At 48.7% G+C, this 18,452-nt stretch overlaps 2 long non-coding RNA genes across 2 annotated transcripts; one reads left to right on the plus strand and one right to left on the minus strand.

Moving 5' to 3' along the window:
* Positions 1-1,721: 1,721 nt before the first annotated feature.
* On the minus strand, positions 1,722-4,566 carry LOC142415677 (uncharacterized). The gene is made up of 3 exons (XR_012777507.1): positions 4,257-4,566; positions 3,150-4,020; positions 1,722-2,975 (listed from the first exon to the last, which is right to left on the minus strand). It is a non-coding gene; the product is annotated as an uncharacterized LOC142415677 (long non-coding RNA).
* Positions 4,567-12,410: 7,844 nt separating this feature from the next.
* LOC142415678 (uncharacterized) lies at positions 12,411-16,954 on the plus strand. The gene is made up of 3 exons (XR_012777508.1): positions 12,411-12,652; positions 12,987-13,432; positions 16,087-16,954. It is a non-coding gene; the product is annotated as an uncharacterized LOC142415678 (long non-coding RNA).
* Positions 16,955-18,452: the final 1,498 nt, after the last annotated feature.

Here is an 18,452-nt window from a genome sequence, read left to right on the forward strand (position 1 = left end):
TCTTTCTTCTCCATGCCCCTTTTACCTTATAGATGAGGTCTCCAAGCTTGACGAGCACCAAGAAACCCTGGCCCATCCTCTGGGTTGAAGGAGAAATGTCTCCAGAGGGGAGCTCTGCAAGAAGACCTGTGAGCTCAACTCTCATCTTTGCAATGATGAGAGTTGAGCTCACAGGCTGATGGAGCAGGACTCTCTCAGGTCTTTGTGTCCTACCACTGATCCCCAGCCCCCCAGTGTGTTCCTGGGCTGTCTCATCCAAAATGAATTTGTGGTATTCTTTCAACTGATCTGATTTCAATCTAGTGGATGAAAGCTGCTAAAATCTCTGAAGGGCCATGTGGAAATGACAGGACAGCCCCTGTCATCTCTCCTTTTACTGTGAGTACGCATGGGTGCTGTGTAATGACTTGGACAAAAAGCAGCAAGTGCTCAGTGATTTGTATTTCACACTTGTTCTTGCTGAGAATGCAGACTCCTTCCTGCTGAGAAGAAGAGAAAATGTTCTGCAATCTTCATCTTGAGACCCTTGCCAGATCTGGGCCAGTTTCTTTTGCAATGCAAAGCTTATTCTAGTGTGTGGTGTGGTGGCAAGGAGTCTTTCTTGCAGTGACTGTCAGCAGTGCTCTCCTCAGACACTGCACACAAATAAGCTCTGTGGTTTGCTCTAGCTCCTGAGCTAACGCAGCCAACGCCATGAAGAAGTCGGTTGACTCAGGCTCCCTGACTTCTGGATCAGTCAATGTGGGGACTGCTCGTTCACAGAATCACAGAATCGTATAGGTTGGAAAAGACCTTTCAGATCATCGAGTCCAACCATAAACCTAACACTGCCAAGCCCACCACTACACCGTGTCCCTAAGCACCTCATCCAAACAGCTTTTAAATACCTCCAGGGATGGGGACTCAACCCCTTCCCTGGGCAGCCTGTTCCAGTGCTTGATAACCCTTTCGGTGAAGTAAAATTTCCCAATATCCAGTCTAAACCTCCCCTGGCGCAACTTGAGGATGAGACCTTGTTGATCGGTCGAGTGGTGGTGGTGTAGCAGAGCCTGATGCAAATGCAGTGGAAGATGGCAGAATCACAGACTAATACCAGTTGGGAGGGACCTCTGGAGGTCTCTAGTCCAACCTCCTGCCCAAAGCAGGGCTAACTTCAAAGTCGTATCAGGCTGCTCAAGGCCTTGCCCAGCTGTTTTTAAAACCTCTAAGCATGGGGATTTCACAAACTCTTCAGACGATGGAGGGTGAGACCTGGAAGGCTGAGCTTGGGCTCAGTGGGGTGGCCCCACTGGTTTGCTCTGGTAAGGATATAAATAAATGATACGGTTGCAATTTCAAGGCCAGTTCTGAATAACCATTCAGACCTCATCCCAAACTGAAAACTGTAACTAGTTCCAGACTTCCCTTAGAGCTCAGTACTTTTGGGACCTAGGAGTTTGCATTTGACCCATTGTAAAGAGAGCCACAGAGCTGCAGCCAAGGAGACTTTCCTAACCAGGGCTATAAATCCAGGCTATTTGCAGCGACAAATGACCCAGGAACCTGAGGCTGCAACTTCATGATTTTGCATTAAGCTCTTAAGGCACAGTTCCAGCCTTTTTCCTGGCCCTTGCTTTGTGGCAAAACTACAGCCGCTGTGACTGCATGGGAACTGATCCAGCTGAAAAATACCCTGCCTGAGGAAAAGAACCTTTTTGTTATGATCACCGTGATGGCTTGAGGAAGAGGGACACGTGGGCTGGGGGAAGGTGGAGTTGTGCCTTTCGGTGACAGCCTGTGCTTTGATCGTCTTAGGGAGATAATGAAACTGTAGCTTCGTGGTGGTAAAACAGGCTGATCCTCCAAGCCCTGTGCACAAATTTCCTTCAACAGAGGTGTATGGAGCAGACCAAAAAGGGTTCAGAAAGTAAAGCTATGGGTCATGCTGATTTCAAAGAGCTACAAAAGGAAGCACGTGGTTCATGGCTCCAAACTCTTTCTGCTCATGTGGAATGGATTACAGATAAAAACAACCCTGCTATTCACTTTGCTCCTGAGCTGTTTCAGTCCTGTCTATCTCCTTCTCCAGAGAAGCTTGTACAGGAACCATTATCTGTGATCCAAAAGTGTGGCTCATATCCCCAGGGTAGCTCATGGGATCCATTTCCTCTTGCCAGAGAATGAGGCATCACTGGGTACCAGCTGCAACAGTTCAGGAACGTTCGGTGCCAGCCTGGCTGGTTTTTTGCAGGATCCGCCTATTTGTATCTCTATTTTAAGTATGGAGCACTGGGGCACAGAGAAGCAAAGGGACTCCGCCGATGCTGTGCAGTGGGTCTTTGGTGGGACAAGCCCCAAATGCACGCCTTGTATCTGTTTGGCTGGAATCACGGGCAGCACAAACATGCTCCTCACGCAATGACAGCTTTATTACTTGGAAATGCTTGGAAACATCCCATTCCTATTCCTTTGCCTGCACCTGTGTGAATGCCCGCTGTTCTCCCCACCAGGATGTCAGCAGATCCTGTAGCTTGTTTTCCACTGAAATGTCTCCTCTTAGGTAAATATTACATCTGGGGTTGCTTTGCCAGTGGCTTTCCTGCCTGGAGTTTGTACAACAGGTCAGTGCCCTGCTCAGAGATAAGAGGAATACTTGCTGTGAGTGCTGATTGCTGCTGTGATATGCCACCCTGCTCTTCCCTCGTCAGCTTCTCCTTTAAAGGTTTTTTGAATGCTGCTTAAGTCGTGGAGGTTTTAGCAAATTGAGGGAAATTTAAGACAAGCCGTGGAGTGCTTGGACAGAGCAGAAGGACTTGTTTATTGCAACAGCCGTGACTTGTAAATTATTCATCTGTGTGGAATTGAAGCACGCAGATCCTCAAAGATCTTGTTACAAAGGGTGAGGTGAAGGATCAGCAAGCTTTGAGCAAAACAGGAAGGTTAACAGGTCCTGGGGAACTCTCCTCCATCCACCTGCATCTGCTCTACGGTAATGCCTCTTTGCAGAAGAAAATTGAGTTGCCGATAAGTGAAGCAATGCACAGGGATATGTCTGTAGGGGGGGAGAGGACATCTGTAAAATATCTTCCTGTGTCAGTTTTCCCTCCAGTGGGAAACACAGATTTGAAGCTGTTTGCAGTGAAACGTATACACAGCCTGTGGGCACGTACCAAGTATCAATTCACAATAGGCTCTGGCCTCTGTGAAACAGAGAAGAAGTTTCCAAAGACCAAGAAAGATCAGAATAGCCGGCTAAGCAGAAAAGAAGCCAGCACACTTCTGCTCAGCAGTTCTGTCTCCAGACGAAACCAGACTTCAACTAATTAAAAAGAGCAGATGCTAGCTGGAACATTAATTGGAACAACGATCATCTTTTGTCTGCGCTTAAATCTGTATTCTAGCTCTCTTGTAGTAGGTTTGGAGAGAGAAAGAGTTAACCCTTTAGCTGGCTTATTGTTTTGTTAGGTACAGCATGTCCTTAGAAGAGAGCACAAGGAAACAGCTATGAATAGGTTTGGATCCTTTTTTTTCAGGAGCAAACGATTCTCTGTCTAATAATGCAGAACCATCATCACAACCAGCATTCTCAACCCCTCCTTCTCACGGTGTTGTTAGTAAAGTGATCTTGCTCGGCTTTCAGAGGCCTTGTAAGCAGTGCTGGGCACGGGGCCAGCTGCTGTTCTTCCCCGTATGTATTGTATTAAGAGGACATCTCTTCTTTAACCTAGGCTCGTTTGTTCCCCTCAACCTGCGTGCCTTCTCATTAGACTTGATGTATGATCTATAGAAAGCGCAAAGAGCTCCGCTGACATCTGATACGCTTATAAATAGCCTGTCTGCCCTGTTACGGTTCTGTAGCTATCCCAACATGAGCAAACACTTGACGTATTGCACTCTTCCTGGAACTGGGATGCTATCGAAGATTTTCCTCTAAAGCATCCAAATTTGGCCTCTGCTGGAAGCCGGGTACTTGACTGCAGGCACCATTGGTCTGTTCCAGATTGGCAGTTCCTCAGTCTTGTCCTAGTCTCCGATTCCTCCCTAAGAGATGAGGCAAAGGCGTCGTTCGAGTAATGAGGCTCTTCCACTGTTCCCTGCCCGCCCTGCTCCAGTCCCTGTCGCAGGCAGAGGCTCCCTCGACACAACTGCAAGCCCCGGTCCTTTCCTACCGCCTCGCTCGCTCACCACCCCCAGGCTCCTGTCACTTCCTTCATTCCCGCACCCCCGGTTTCCTCCCTCTCCATCAGGGCCAGATCCTGTTTCCTCGACGGACTCACCAAGTCCATCACGAGTCTGGCAATCCTTGCTGAGATTTGTCTTGTGACGTTTCCTGAGCACCAGTGCTCCCATCTAAATGCAACATGCTCTGGCTTCCAGTGGACCAAGAGCAGCAAAGCCAGCAACCCCCGATGCAAACTCCCCCCCGCTTCCTCGGTACGTATCCCTTAACCCCTTTTTCTTTTGCCGACCTCCTTGAGCGATAACTATTGTCATTTCTCACCCCCTACTTGCACTGAACGAGCCTCAAATTCAGCTCCCAAAGAGATTGCCAGAGAGAGATGAATTTAGGCAGGAGATCTATGGAGGCTTAGGGGGCTGACTGGGATATTTAAGATTATCCCTGACTCATTTTCTTGCAGATCTGATGCAAGAAGTGAGTCAGATCCCTCCAACACAGTTTGACCTGACGGATGCGGCCGGCAGACGGCTGAGCGGCAGCGTGTGGAGCTCATGTTGTTTTGCAAATGGAATAAAGTTCACTTAACACAGCGGGCAGCTGCCTGTACTTGCTGTTAACTCAAAGGCCTCTCACCTGAAAACAACCTGCAGATCACTTACCCCATCACCGCTCGCAGGTGGAATTAGCTCCTGAGAGCCACCGAGGGTGGAGGAGGTGGGTATTTCTGAGAGGTGACCCTCTTTCCCAAGACAGGGCAAAGGTCCCTTTCCTGTGACGTTGAATTCATCATGCTTGAAATGCTCACGGTCCTCAGCCCCTTTTGGGTTGCCAGGACCCTGCCCAAAAAACTCTCTCCCTCCTCTGCGCTTTCTCTCTTAGCAATGCTGCTAATACGATTCTTAATGTAATTTTGCTTTTTTTGGCTGCTTTCTTTTCCTAGGTGTGAATGCTGTCGGTACTAAACGACACCTGTTTCCTATGGGTAGCCTTCAGCCTCTGGCAAAATCCTTCTTTCCCCCAGCTCAGCTGCAGGCAGGAGTCTCCTGGGGCCGGTGGCTTAGGTCAGTCGCTCCTTCCGACTCAGTTCTCCTTGCACGGAGCTCTCAGTGCCTGTCTTCCTTCTGGATCTGTCGTCTTGACTACTGGCAGCCACAGGTGAATGGCTCACACACTGACACATGTCTGATTTTTAGACACTTAGAGGTTAGGAGATGAAGTCCATGGAAATTTGTCTCCTAATATTTACCTCCCATGCTCTGCCAGCATCTCCCCTTACCAGCACCACCCCAGTTTCACTGCCCTCCAAGTCTCCGCGGTGGTCTGCTGCCTGCCCTGTTTTCCCTCTCAGCCAGGTTCTGGTTCAAACTCTGCCCATTTTCTTCCAACAGGAGACGGGCTCCTACGACAGCTTCCGCAGCCTGCTTCCCTGCACCCCATCCCCACCTCTGCAGGGCAGCCCCCCATCTCGGGTACGGTGCTCCCCTGGGGCAGCCGTGCCCTTGCAGTCCCCCGTGAGCGGATTTTGCAGCTGAGCTGTCTGGAGAGAGCATCAGCATTGCTGCATTGGGGCTGGGGGCAGGTTTTGTGATTGCTTCTTGAGGTGTTCTCTGTGGTTGCTAACTCCACCTGTACAGCCCAGAGGTGCGAGCTGTATCCCGACCCCAGACTTTTCCCTGCGGAAAATAGGGGCAGTGGTGCTCAGAGCCCCTGCTGGGAGTTTCTTTCGGGCATGGCAGCAATCTCGCTCTGCTGAATGCAGACTTGTGCCGGGTTGAGCCATCACCCTTGAATGCCTTCTCTGTTCTTGTTCCAACGCAGCTTCTAAATTAGAAACCCTACCACCTGCATATGATACGAGCAGGGATTTTGCAACACTGGGAGGCTGAGCCAGGCACAGGGACAAGAGCCATTCCCGGTGCCGAAAGGCTCAGTTGCATTCAGGTGCCCACTGCAATGGTTTCCCTTCTCACCCCATCTGCCCAGGGGTTGTGCAATATTGGCAAACCCACTGGTCGGGCCGGTGTCGGAGGAGCAGCCGTCCCAGCACCGGCAGCTCTGTGAGGCCCCGGGCGCTGGCTGGCTCAGCAGGGACTCTGCTCGCTGCCTGCTCATGTCTTTTCCCCCCGTCAGCAGCAGCATGTCCAAGGTAAATTACCTCTTTTTGGAACGGCTTTAGTTTGAGCTCAGATTGGCAGCCTCTGTCTTACTGTGAACCTTTTTGATACAGCAGCAGGGCACCATCTGGGTACGGAAAACGGGCTGAAACCCTTGCCGTGCTGTCCCCTCTCCGATGGCCCACCACACCTGTGTCGTATGGAGGAAAATTTACTGCTCCCGATTTCCCTAGACAGGACCCTGCAGGGAAAGCAGTCTGGTGCCTGTCCTTCAGATCCAGCCCCTTTTGCCAGTTCCCACTTTTTAAGCTTCCTAGACAAAGTCTAATGGAGCCTGTTAAGGCTGTTCAGATCAGCTGTGGCTTTGGGAAAGGGTCTTGTAAAATAAGAGTGTTTGGATTTCTGCTATCCTCATATTCACTTTCCTGTAGAGCTTTCAGTGCTTTCTGAGCCTGGCCTACGGCTAAATCAGTCTCAAGGACTAGTTAAAGACTCTTATTTATTTTCTTGATGCTTTTTCCAGCATCTTGTAAACCATCTTCTGCCTTTGGCACCGTTAAATGGTGAAGCAAGGAGTTTTACCACTACAATATATCTGTGTTTTGTTACAGCAGAAGGAAGAGAGCCCAGTTCCTAACTGAAGGTGTCTTAAATTGTTCTAAGTTTCCCTGTTTGAATATATAGTATCACCTTGGGATAAGCCCAATGAAACCTCCAGCAGTTTGCCTGATTTACCTTCCACTCCCCGTACGCTGTGTTAGACCTGGGACTTTGTGCTCTGCTCATCCTGGGTCGCAGCTTGATCTCTTTTCAGAGGGTAAATCCTGCAGCTCCATTAATGTACGGCTGCTCAAGACAGCCCCTTGAAGCAGCCCGGGCGGCTCCTCAGCAGGCACGTGGACTTGAAGGCAGCCAAAGAAGGCTGCTGGCACGTTTTCCTCTCGAAAGTGGGGATGAGGGAGGAGGAGGCTGCAATAATTGAGCTGACAAAATTTTTCATCTCCTGTCTGGGTCCCAGTGGGCTCTGAAGAGAGTCGAGAAGTGCCAAGTCCTCGGGCTGGCCCTGTCCCACGCGGAGGCTGCCTTCCAGTGTGGCTCAGGAGCCTCTGCTCAAGGTGATTTTTCGGCATTTTTATTCCATTCTGCACCTCTTGTTCTGGGTTGCTGAAGCTTTCCTGCTGGCTTATATTTTTATGAGGACTTGTCTAAGCCATTGGGCTCTGATGACTGGGCCACCTTCCCGTCCCCATCTCCAGAAGAGCCATGCTGCAGCTACGCCTCACCCGGGACGCCTGGACACGGTCCGGCTCTGCCCCAGCAGACGGCAGCTCCACCGGCAGCTCAGCTCAGCCCTTTCTGGGAAACCTTTTGCAAACTCTCATTCCCCTTTTGCAAAGCCTCCGTCTCTCTCAATTCTTTGGTCCATCTTTGAGCCCAGTGGCCCCTCCGTTGCTCATTTTCTCTTGGCTCGACCGAAATGCTAGCCCTCAGCGTTCTCCTTGGAGGTGACATCCCACGCCTGAGTCCAGCATTGAACCATTTGCCCCCAGCAGCCAGTGAAGGTGCCAGGATGCCCCCGGGGCTTTCTCTGTTCCTGCCTGTGTCCAGCTCCTTTGGCTGCCTCAGAGCCTTTCTGCATCCTGTGCTCTGATTTCTCTCCCTCTCATCACCCCCAAAACCATCACCGTCTTTTGACTTCTCCATGAACCTTCCTCGATTCTCTTACCGCGGAGAAGACCTAAACATCTCCACGCACCCATGCTGACCGATGGGTCCCTGGGATTTTTGTAGCCTTTATTTCTCTTGCCCAAGCCCATTTGTACTAGGCAGTGCCCAAACAAAACAAAAAAACCCAAGGATTGTTCAAACCCTCTCCTCCACCCCATGCAAACGGCCCCGCTTGTGGGTGCAAGCAGGTCTTCTGTACCTCATTTTGCTGCTGCACAGTGATGTCCCCTCTATTTTACAATGTTTTCGCCTGAAAGCAAATTATTAAACAGCTTTTTGAGCAGACTTGCACCGATTTCATTGCCAAACTCTTGCCATTTCTACACACTGAAGGCCTGATCCTGGCGGTGCTGAGCCAATTTGCTGTGAGGCACGGTTATGCCTGATTCCTCCCAAACAGTAAAATCTGTTGCGGCGTTGCACAACACGTCTGTTCTCCGGGGGGGCCGTGCGCAATCTGTGATCGGGACAGACGTCTGAGCTCGATCCCGCTGGAATGACGTCAAAGGTTGCAATATTGTACCTCTTCCCGGCGCGGGCAGAGCCCGGCCTGGCCATGTGCCGCTGCAGCGGCTGCAGCCGCGCTTGAAGCCGCGCGGCTGCTGCCAGTTTGACCGGCGCAGCGCGATTAATAGGTTACCAAATGGCAGCGCAGGTGGCCCGTGTTGCTTTGCACGGTGGAGATCTGCTTACACGCCTGGCTCTTCCCTGCAAATTCCTGCTGCTCCAGAAACCTCTGAGCGAAAGCAAATGGAATTTGCTTTTAAAAGGAGCATCCTCCAATGTTGACCTGTGAGCAGATAAAACTCCAGCAAACTCGCAGCCTTTCCGGTGCTTGGGACTCAGGCTGGCACAAGCAAATGCCGTTTATCACGGAGCTGCAGCAGCCAGCGCAACAGAGGGTGCCAGTAAATCACCGGCTGCGGTTTGGCACTCATCTCCGTGGCACTGATTAGGAGAAGAGGAGTACATTATCTAAGAAACAGCTATTTTGAATGCTTGCTGCTGAGGTCTGCTGAAGCCAACGGCGACAGTTAAAGCAGCAGCCTCAGCTCGCACCCAACCAGCCGTGGTGAAGTAAGGGTGACGGATACTCTGCTACACCCGGCTGTTTGCAACAGGGAAGGTTTCCCAGCGCTGCAGGGAAGGAAGAGAGCGGCACGGCCTCGGGGCAGCGCAGAGCGACTTCCCCGCGCCCCGAGGCGCCCCAGCCTGCCGCGCTCCCCCGAGCCTACGGCAGGGCAGGGCAGTTGTGAAACGCCGCTGTGCTGCTCAGCAGGATGTGATTCACCGCGACCTCTTGGCATCGTTACCAGCATTGCCTGCGCCTTGCCGGCCCTTCGCCGGACCTACCCGCTGGTAAGGCGGCTGCTGACATTTCACATCTGCCAGACCCGGTTTGAAGTGGGCCGAGTCCAGCCCTAGATCGGCGAAGTGATGTTTCTGAGTCGGTCAGCTGTGCGCTGGCCCAAGCTACGGTCCGTTTTGACAGCTCTGCGCATAGGTCAGGGGGAAGGAAGGAGTGTTTGACGGTTTCAATTTTTATATGAATGCCCAGGCAGTTCTTAGGTTCTTCTTAAAAAGGTGCTGACAGATTAAGAACAGCTCCCAAGTTTTGATTTTTTTGGAAATACTGGGATTTTCCAAGCTGCAAATCCAGCAGGAGGAGTTCCAGCGTGCCTGTGGCTGTGCACAGCGTCCTCTCCTTTAGGCAGCTCAGCGCTGTTCAGCAGTAGCTGCACCCTGGGCCCTGCCGCACGTGGTGAATGCCCTGGGGAAAGGGAAACAAGACCATCTGTAATGTTAGCAGGAACATTTCTGATGGCTCATTAAGTGAAGAAGCTGTAAGATGTGTAAAACTGTATTCAAAAACCCCAAACTTGCTCGGTTAAAAAAAAAAAAAGTGAGAGGTTGGTTTTTAACATGTAGGAGCAGAGGCAAGTTGTCTTTACAAAAACTGTAAATTTGAGCTGGAAATAGGACTGAGACAAGTCTTGAAAGTAAATATTTAATTACTGGATCAATTTTGATAAAGACCCAGAGTTTGCCATTGATTTCTTTAGCCTCTGCTGAGCCCACCAGTGAAACTCCCAGTTAGTACTGGTGTTGCTGCGGGTCCCATCAGCAAATAACTTGCACTTGTGATTATAATTGATTTTGCATGCTAGAAGTAACAAACTTGACATCCCAGAACCAGCATCCTTTCTGTCTTCTCTGATAGTGATAACTGTCTTATTTCCAGGCGTAAAAGCAAAATGAGTTTTCTTGACCGGTCGCCCTAGCGAGGTTGTGAGAAGAAGGGCTGGTACTACAATACTTCGCTCTTTGCAGGGCAGAAATTAGCCAGTATTTACCTTAGGGGCTGTGATATTTAGACAAGAATTCCAAAGAGAATGACAATAGTGAACTTCAGCTAACCCTGACAAGTTTGCACGATCAATGCTTAACTGTAATAAGAAAGCTGATACTTGTTGATGGACAGGAGCCGTAGTGCTATCTAGAGAAGCCCTACCGCCTGCGTTAGTTCACAGGATGATCACAATTAAATGCAAGCTTAAGCAAAAGAAAAAAAAAATCCAGATCTGAATGTTGCCCAGGCATTGGAGTAAATCGGCTTTAGAGCCAAGGGCAGTTGCTGCGCCGTGCCTCTGCAGCAGAGAGATCCCAGGTCCACTTGGTCAAATACTGGGGGATGTGCAGAGGCTTAGAGCTATCATTTCTCTAGGAAAACATGAATTAGCATGTCATTAAGTAGAGGTTATGGAAGAGTGAAATCCTTAAATAAGATGTGATGTTCTCTCCCATTCGGCGATTACAGGTTCTTCTCATAGGAGCTGCCATATTCCCTGTGCCATTGGCACAGTTCAGGTGTCCAGAAAAAAAGGCTTTGTCGTCATCTTTTTTCTATATACTCTTCACCAGAAAATCTAAGTGCATTTTATGAACATCAGTTTGTTCCGTATTGTACAGTGTCAAGATTATTATCCTCAGGGAACAGGTGGAGAAACCGAAGAGCAAGGAGATGAGATGCGTTGCTTCTGGCCTTATAGACAATTAAATAGTAGCAGAATTGGGAGAGGACATGGTTTCCTCTCAAGCAGTGTTTATGGGAAAAAAAAAAAAATGCCAGTAATCTGAATTTAGCTCTCTATTATTTCTTGTGACACCAGTAGGGGTGAATATTTTGCTCCCAAACACCTACAGAATAAGAAAGTGTGCATCTTTAGATCACAGGATATATGACTCAATTCCCCCAAACTTTTTGACAAGTCCAAGGTCGGTGTGAATGAAAACACTCGCTATGATCACGTCTGTATTTTGAGAAAGAATAATCCGGGTCTGAATCAATGTTTTCTTCATTGCTTACATTGCTGTTAAGGATTCATTAGATGAGGAAAATAGAAGATTACATCACAATGGATCATTTTTTAGATGAGCAATCCATTTGTTTTGGGTTTTTTGTTTGTTTATTTGTTTTTAATTCTTCTGCTGAGAATATCTGCCCTGTGACAAGCAAAGCAGTCAGCTCTCAACAGCAGCGAAATAAATCTCAGTCCAGGGCAACGCAAATTGGGAAGAAACTCCAGAGAGTGGTGCTATTTGAAATAAATTGAGGAATTATTTTGAAAGCTTGCATGGAAGAAGGGAGTTTTGCCAGCTATTACAATTGGACTTCAGAGGAACTGCTGAGTGGGTAATTAGTCCCTCAGGAACATGGGAGTCTGGACAAATGTAAGACAGAACAAGAGGGGAAAAAAGTGTATGAAGAAATTAACTTTAGAAAACAAGCTAGAACATTAGTCACAGGAGGGATATAACTCAACTTCCATTTAATGTTTATTTCTGTGATGAACAGAAACGTTGTTCTTAACCCCTGTACTGAAGCAGGAAATAGGAACCGTCTCTCTTTTTAAGGCAGCTGGAACTGCTTTACTGAAGTTCATCTCTTCGATAAGAGGGTGAAGGGGAGGGTAAAGAAATGCGCTGAACACACCGCAAAGCAGAAAACAGGACTTATACCTGGGTAGAGCAGGGAAAGAAACCGCTTGTGGAGCTGGTTGAGATATTATGTAGTGTCTGTTGTGGTCTTCAGTGACTCCCCTATCATGAAGACAGAGCAATTCGCCAAGGTTTAAAAGATAATACCCCCCCTTCCCTCCCCTCCCCCCCCAACATGAGTATCAGCTCACGGTCTGTCTACAAAATACGGTCTCATTTTCCTCTCTGCTGAGCAGCACCCCAGCTGCAAGGAGGTGATTCACCTACCCAGCATGTCGGAGGATCTTGGCATACCTCTTTGCTGGGTTTACAAAGACTTGATGAAATACAACTGCAAAGAAAACTCGAAGCACAGGAAACGCTTTTGAGGTTATATAGTGCACATGTGGTTGGTCCTGCCCTTCCAGAGCTCCTGATTCATAGTCTTATGCTGTAACTACTGAACTACGGACTTATCTGTAGAGTTTCTACACTCGGCTTTTGTGGTTCATTGCTCCCATCATTATCTCAATAGCAGCAATTTGCTAATCAGTCCTCTTCACAGAACAGGACTAGTATTGCTTTGGATGTTTGGTGTTTAGAAAAAAGAAGAATGTAATTCACGTGACTCTGGAGGAGAAGGAAGCTTCGCAAAAACATCTAATATATTCAGGTATGAATCTCTGTAAATGGGTCATATTCACTGAACTGTGTTCCTGGAGGGTTAACAGTAACATCGCAGCTGAAGGTTCAGGACCAGACCCCCAGACCTGGATCTTCCCAATTTTGAGGACTTTGTACTTTGGCGCTCTCTCTCCTCAACCTCCAAAGAGATTGGGTCAACCTCCCTGCTGGGCTCTCACCATATTGTTGGCCAAGTGATGGGGTCCCCCAGGAGCACTGTCTGTTAGTGCTGCGGTGTTGCATTTCCGACCTGGCGATGCTCCACTGTGCCCTGAGCGAAGGTTACCAGTGTTTTCATGTAGGCTCTGTGTTTACTATTTAAGGTGAGCAAGAGGCTCCGGACTCCATCAGTTGGGTCATCATCTCCATTTCCCAATTCAATGCAAACGGCCAGACGGGCAGGTAGCTCTTCCTTAAAAACATTCAAATTCTCTTGAGAGGTGTGCCAGTTTCTGGCAGACTCGGTATTGGCAACACACGGTGGACACAACATGGTCGTATTCATTCCTGTAAGCGTTGTCTTCAAAATCACCATCTCCTCTCACACCTCGAGCCGCTTCCCTGGAGTGCTCAGCACAAGGATCCTGCACAAACACACCCAGCTCTGGCGTATTCCTTCCAGGAGAGGGCAGGGGAATACAGTTTATTGCAGATCCATTCCTGAACTGGAGCCAACATTCGTCATCTCCCTGATCTTCCTGTACGTCTTCCAGTCTATTTTGCTTTCCTAAACTCGGATGAGCAGAAGTAGGTGCTGAATCTCCTTGAAGTGAGTCAGTGGGTTTTGTCACATTTGCAGGCTGCTCCTCTTGCTCTTGAACCTCTCGGAGTGAGCCTGATGTGTCACACTGACGGCATCGGCTCCAGTACATCTTTGGAACCAGGGTTTAAACAGCTGAGCCCCAGCTCTTCTGCTTCATCTCACCATCAAGCCAGGGGAGGCAGTGATGGGACAACTTGTCTGTCACACAGCCAGCACACCCGTATCCCTGCAGAAGGTGGTCTGATTCCCTCAGACGTTCATAGTATCAGCAGGTGCAGCTCTGCTCATGGGTGCTTTTGCCAACAGATTAAAATGCAGGGGTTGTGCACGGAAACCCGAGGCTGGAACTGGACCTAGTTAAAGATGGCCTAAACAGCAGCCAGAAAGTCAGCTGACATTTTCTTTCTCAGTATCTTAATGAACAGAAAGTTTGGGAGAAAAATCAGAAACTCTCCCCAGCTCCCCACTGTCTTTAATAGTCCAAGGGGCATTAACATAAAAAAATCCTAAAATGAGTTTCTTCCATTTTGTCTCTCCCTAGACCCATGACTCCAACTTGAAAAGACAACATAATTTCCAAACTAGTGAAGGAAAGAAAAAAAAAATCAATAAACGGTTGGCTCTGCAGCACAGATGCCCTTGCAAGGCCAAAGTAATTAAGTCCTGAGATTGCTGTTGCCGTTTCCACCTTGTCCTGCAGAACCACAGTCAGGAATAAACATATTCTTTGTGTCAATATTTCTGTAGTACCGAGAGAACTTGCAGTCCTTATCCGCAAATGTCAAGGACTGCTAAGTTAAAGTGATCATAACATTATCGGGGAGTCTGACAGGCTTTTTTGTTCCCTCTGTGTCTGTGTAACTGTTCTGGTGCTGAAAGCTGCAGCCCAGCGGAGCTCGGCCGGACCTGGCCATCGGCTTTGTGGCACACGGAAGGGATCCGTCTGCAGGAGGCTAATTAAAAAAAAAAGTAATCCCTAAATGGAATTTGAACTTCCCTTTAATTTTTTATTTGCCTGATTATTTTTGCTTCTCTCATTGGAAAAGAGCAGCCTTGATTCGTAAATCACATGGAAATGTGCAAGTAATCAATTCAGCCTCACCAACCCTTGTTTTGCCAAGTGGCCGGGTGGCTCATCGGATTACTAATCGTTTGCTGCCGCAGTAAGTGGGGAATAGCAGGGGCTGGGGCAGAAATACCACAGGTGACCTCTACAGACAGCAAAGCACTTACCCTGTGCAGCACAATCCCTTTTTTTTGCCCATGCACAAAGTTCAAACACTTTCCCTTCCAGTCCCCTCAAAAATGAGAAGTCATTTGCAGCACAGAGCTGCGCAAACGACGTCCAGAAGATGGGAAAACCCGAGGCAGGAAAAATCAGCCACATGTGGAAAGGCAAAGCGTGGGCAGAGCCAAACAATTCTTAGGTGTAAACTGTTGAGCAGGGAGCGGACGAGCCTTTTGCTGCCTTTCCCACCTTTAACGGGTCTGTGCTACGTGGCATAACAGCTCGGGAACAACTTCAGCTGACGGTTTCTTTTTAACTTCATAACGCAGTGCTATTATTATCTCGAGGAAAATTGTAAAAGGCTTGAACGCCGAGGTTTATTTGCCTTTCCTGATTGGATCTTTAACACACAGCCGTCAGACAAAAGCCAATGAAAAGGACCTTAACTTTACGTTAGCCCCGGTGTTTGACCGGGCTGTAGGAACCAGTTTGACTGAAGTTCTCTCCCGAGAGGTGGCAAAAGAGAGAATGGAAAATCCCCAAGCAGGACCAAGGGATAGAGGTAATACTAGATTTTAAAAGGACTTGGCAAAAAGATGAACAGAGGGAAGGAAATCTCTCAGCGACGCACAAAAAGGATGGGGCAGGGGAAAAGACAAATGTATTTTATAGCAGGGAGCGGGGGCTCAGTTTTGCTGCCGTAGCAAATGAAGGATGCCGATGTGAGACACCGGTCACAACTGCACAAAAACTCATCCCCAAAAGCCTGTCCCAGCCCAACAGTCATTCCTGGTTCTCATGAAAAGTTGGCAGCCAAAAGTGATCAGAAGTCATTATATTTGTCTAGATCTGTGCTTTTTTCCCGCTGTTAATAAAGGCTCGTAGTGTTTCCAAAACCTTGAGCAAAACTTAGATGTGTGTTGATTTGCTTTCGCTATCATGGGGCTCCGAAGAATTAATCAGTAAATCAGTTGACAGCTTGAGAAGTGCGTGCAGGTATCCCCGAGGGACGGAGAAGAGGCTGAGTCAGCCCGGAGGCTGGCACCTCCCACTCTGGCTTCTCCTTCTCAATTTGGGGTTTAAGCCCCGCAGTGCTCCTGCGGACCCCAAAACCAGGACTGGGGTTGGCGGCCCTCACAGCAGACTCGTGGGTAAAACGATGTGATCATCCTGGGAAAGAAAATTTCGCAGATAAAAGCTCTGCTCAGAAAAGGTGCTGCCGAGGATGAACCTGTGGACGTGTTTCACCAAGGATGACCCCAGGTCCGGGCTCCACGTGACAGTGACTTTTGGATGTTTCCTCATTATTCTCTGTCGTACAATGAGGGGTTGGTGCAGAAGTGAAATTCTTTACGCTAAAGTGAAATATCAGAACTCGTACTATCGTATATCCCGTTTGTTTGTTTTTAACGTGTCCTTTGTCTCTGTCTAGAAATTTTGTCTGGGCAGAAAAAGAGGACTTTGGATATTTGTCCAGGGTGTCCTGATGTCCGATAGCCTCGTCAGGGCAGTAATTTCTACAAGAGTGCCGGACACCCAGAAATGCCTGAGGCACAGTCACTGAACGTATGCACGAGGGCTTTGCTGAAGTGTCCCAGCGCAGCTGATCCTACGTGCACGGCAAAGGGGATCTGGGCATATGCAAGGAGTTTGGTGCATCCAGAATTTGTCAGGCAGTGCATGAGTGAGCTCAGGTCAGGGGTTCATCGCAGATGCTCTGGACTCACTTCCCAAGCACTGTGTGCTGCCTGCCTGCATTTTTAATATTTTTTTTCCAGGGAAATCTCAGGGAGAAATACAGAAGCCTTAGTTACACTTGCCTGATTAGTTCCATTGCATTTCACCTCCCGATGATCACTGTTGCCTTATATTGAGTGGGTAAGATGCTCTGTAGGGTTCTTCAGACGTGAAAAAGCATCGGATCCCCCCTCCACGGCAGTGCGCAGCCGCGCAAGGGCTGGCGCCGGCACAAGGGGAGGTGGCTGGGCATCTCCTCCAGCACCAGCACAGGTCTGGATCTGTTTGAGCCCACTGAAAACATCCCATCTTCGTCTCGCTAGCTTCAGCAACAGCTAACGGCGCAGTCCCGTAGCTGTGTCGGGGGCAACGCACCCAGCCTTGAGTGGTACTTTTAGGGAAGGGGAAAGGTTGTGGGCCTGGGAAAATGGATGAAACTTGAGAAGCAGAACTGGGACACACACCGATTTATTTCCATGTAAGGTAAATATGGGATTTCACTGCCTCTCCAGCAATTTAGAGAAATTCAGGAAGTACTGTAACTAAAATATAAAGAAATTGTCTTTTGCGGGTGGAAAAACAAAATTTAGAGAAGCCTCTAATGTATCCCAATGCATATGTAGGTCATAATAATGACAAAATTAAGATTGTAACTTTAGATTGTTTTCATGGTAATAAAAATCATAAGGGAATTTCATATCCGTACAGCCATCAATTCAAACTCCATTTAAGCCCAGTCTTGAGGGCTTTGGATCTTAGCTGTATCTAAATCTCATGCCCTTTGCGTTGCATCAAGCTGAACTTCACCTACTCGGGGAACAGGGTTTTTAACTGAGAGAAAACAGTAAAGCAAGGTTTGCCAAAAATCTATTTTGGGTAAAAATATTTAAGGCCACCGTTTTTACCGATGTAACGCTTTTTACATCAGCGGAGTTACACTAATGCAGCATTTGGCCCTGAAGTTTTTGTATAAATAGAGTACCTAGGAATTTGATGAGTGTGTATTTATGCATTATTCATTGACGTAACGGAGAGGAAGAGCGAGGTCTGTGCATGAGAGCAGAGCCCTGACCACCCCGGGGCCTTCGGCGGTACCCACGGGGGTGAGGCCACCTGTGGTGACCCCCACCTGATACCGCTGCGGGGTCACCTCGGCGCTGCTGCTGGGCCGTGTCTGCCGGGACTTGTCGAGGCTGAACGTCCTCTTGGGAAGAGACTGGTTTATGTTTGCCAAACTGTGAAACGTGTTACTGGCAATTCTGAAGCAATGTAGGCGGCGGATATTTTTGCCAGTTTAAGGCATTGAGCTGGAGTTGAGAAGAGACTGCAGCGTGGTTCTGTCACAGCCATTTGGTTTGACTGTCTGTGCCTCAGTTTCCCCACAAAGTCATAAAATGAGGAAAATACTTCATTTTTCCTGCAGGACTCAAGGCCCACAGTCCCGCAGTGGCAGAGTAAGGATGCTGCTCCCTCCCATGTAGCCCTCAAAAAGGTGCACAGACCCGTTGTCACAAGACTGCATTCTGGTACCCCGGACTGCACCTTCCCAAGGATCTGAAAAACGAAAACCTGAATTTGAAAAAACACTGATTGAGCAGAAGAACTCAGTGCTGCTGCAGCTGCCACCCCTGCATGCTTCCTCAGCTGGGCTTCCCTGCTGCCGGAGTTAAACACGGATCCTGATCCATGCCGAACATTGCATAACTATAGTATATACATAAAAAAGAGATATATATATAAAAAAATAATACATGTATTTATATAAAAAAACCCAGTAATTACTGTAATAGCCCTGGGGGCGTACCCCAAAACCCAATACTTCGCAGCATGCTGGAAATCACCCCACCAAGCTCCAGCAGGCGAGCAGGAAAGGGGCAGGCGTGAGGCCACGGGGCAGGAGTGGGGGCATGGGACTTGCACACCTCCAGGGACCTGCTGACCTCCAGGGACTTGCACCCCTCCAAGGAGCCTGTACACGTCCAGGAGCTTGCACACTCGCAGGAATGCGCACACCTCCAGGCATTTGCACTCGGCCAGGGGCTCGCACGCCCCTGGGGCTCC

Source organism: Mycteria americana, chromosome 11, assembly GCF_035582795.1.
Source record: "Mycteria americana isolate JAX WOST 10 ecotype Jacksonville Zoo and Gardens chromosome 11, USCA_MyAme_1.0, whole genome shotgun sequence".
In the NCBI taxonomy this organism is placed as follows: Eukaryota; Metazoa; Chordata; class Aves; order Ciconiiformes; family Ciconiidae; genus Mycteria; species Mycteria americana.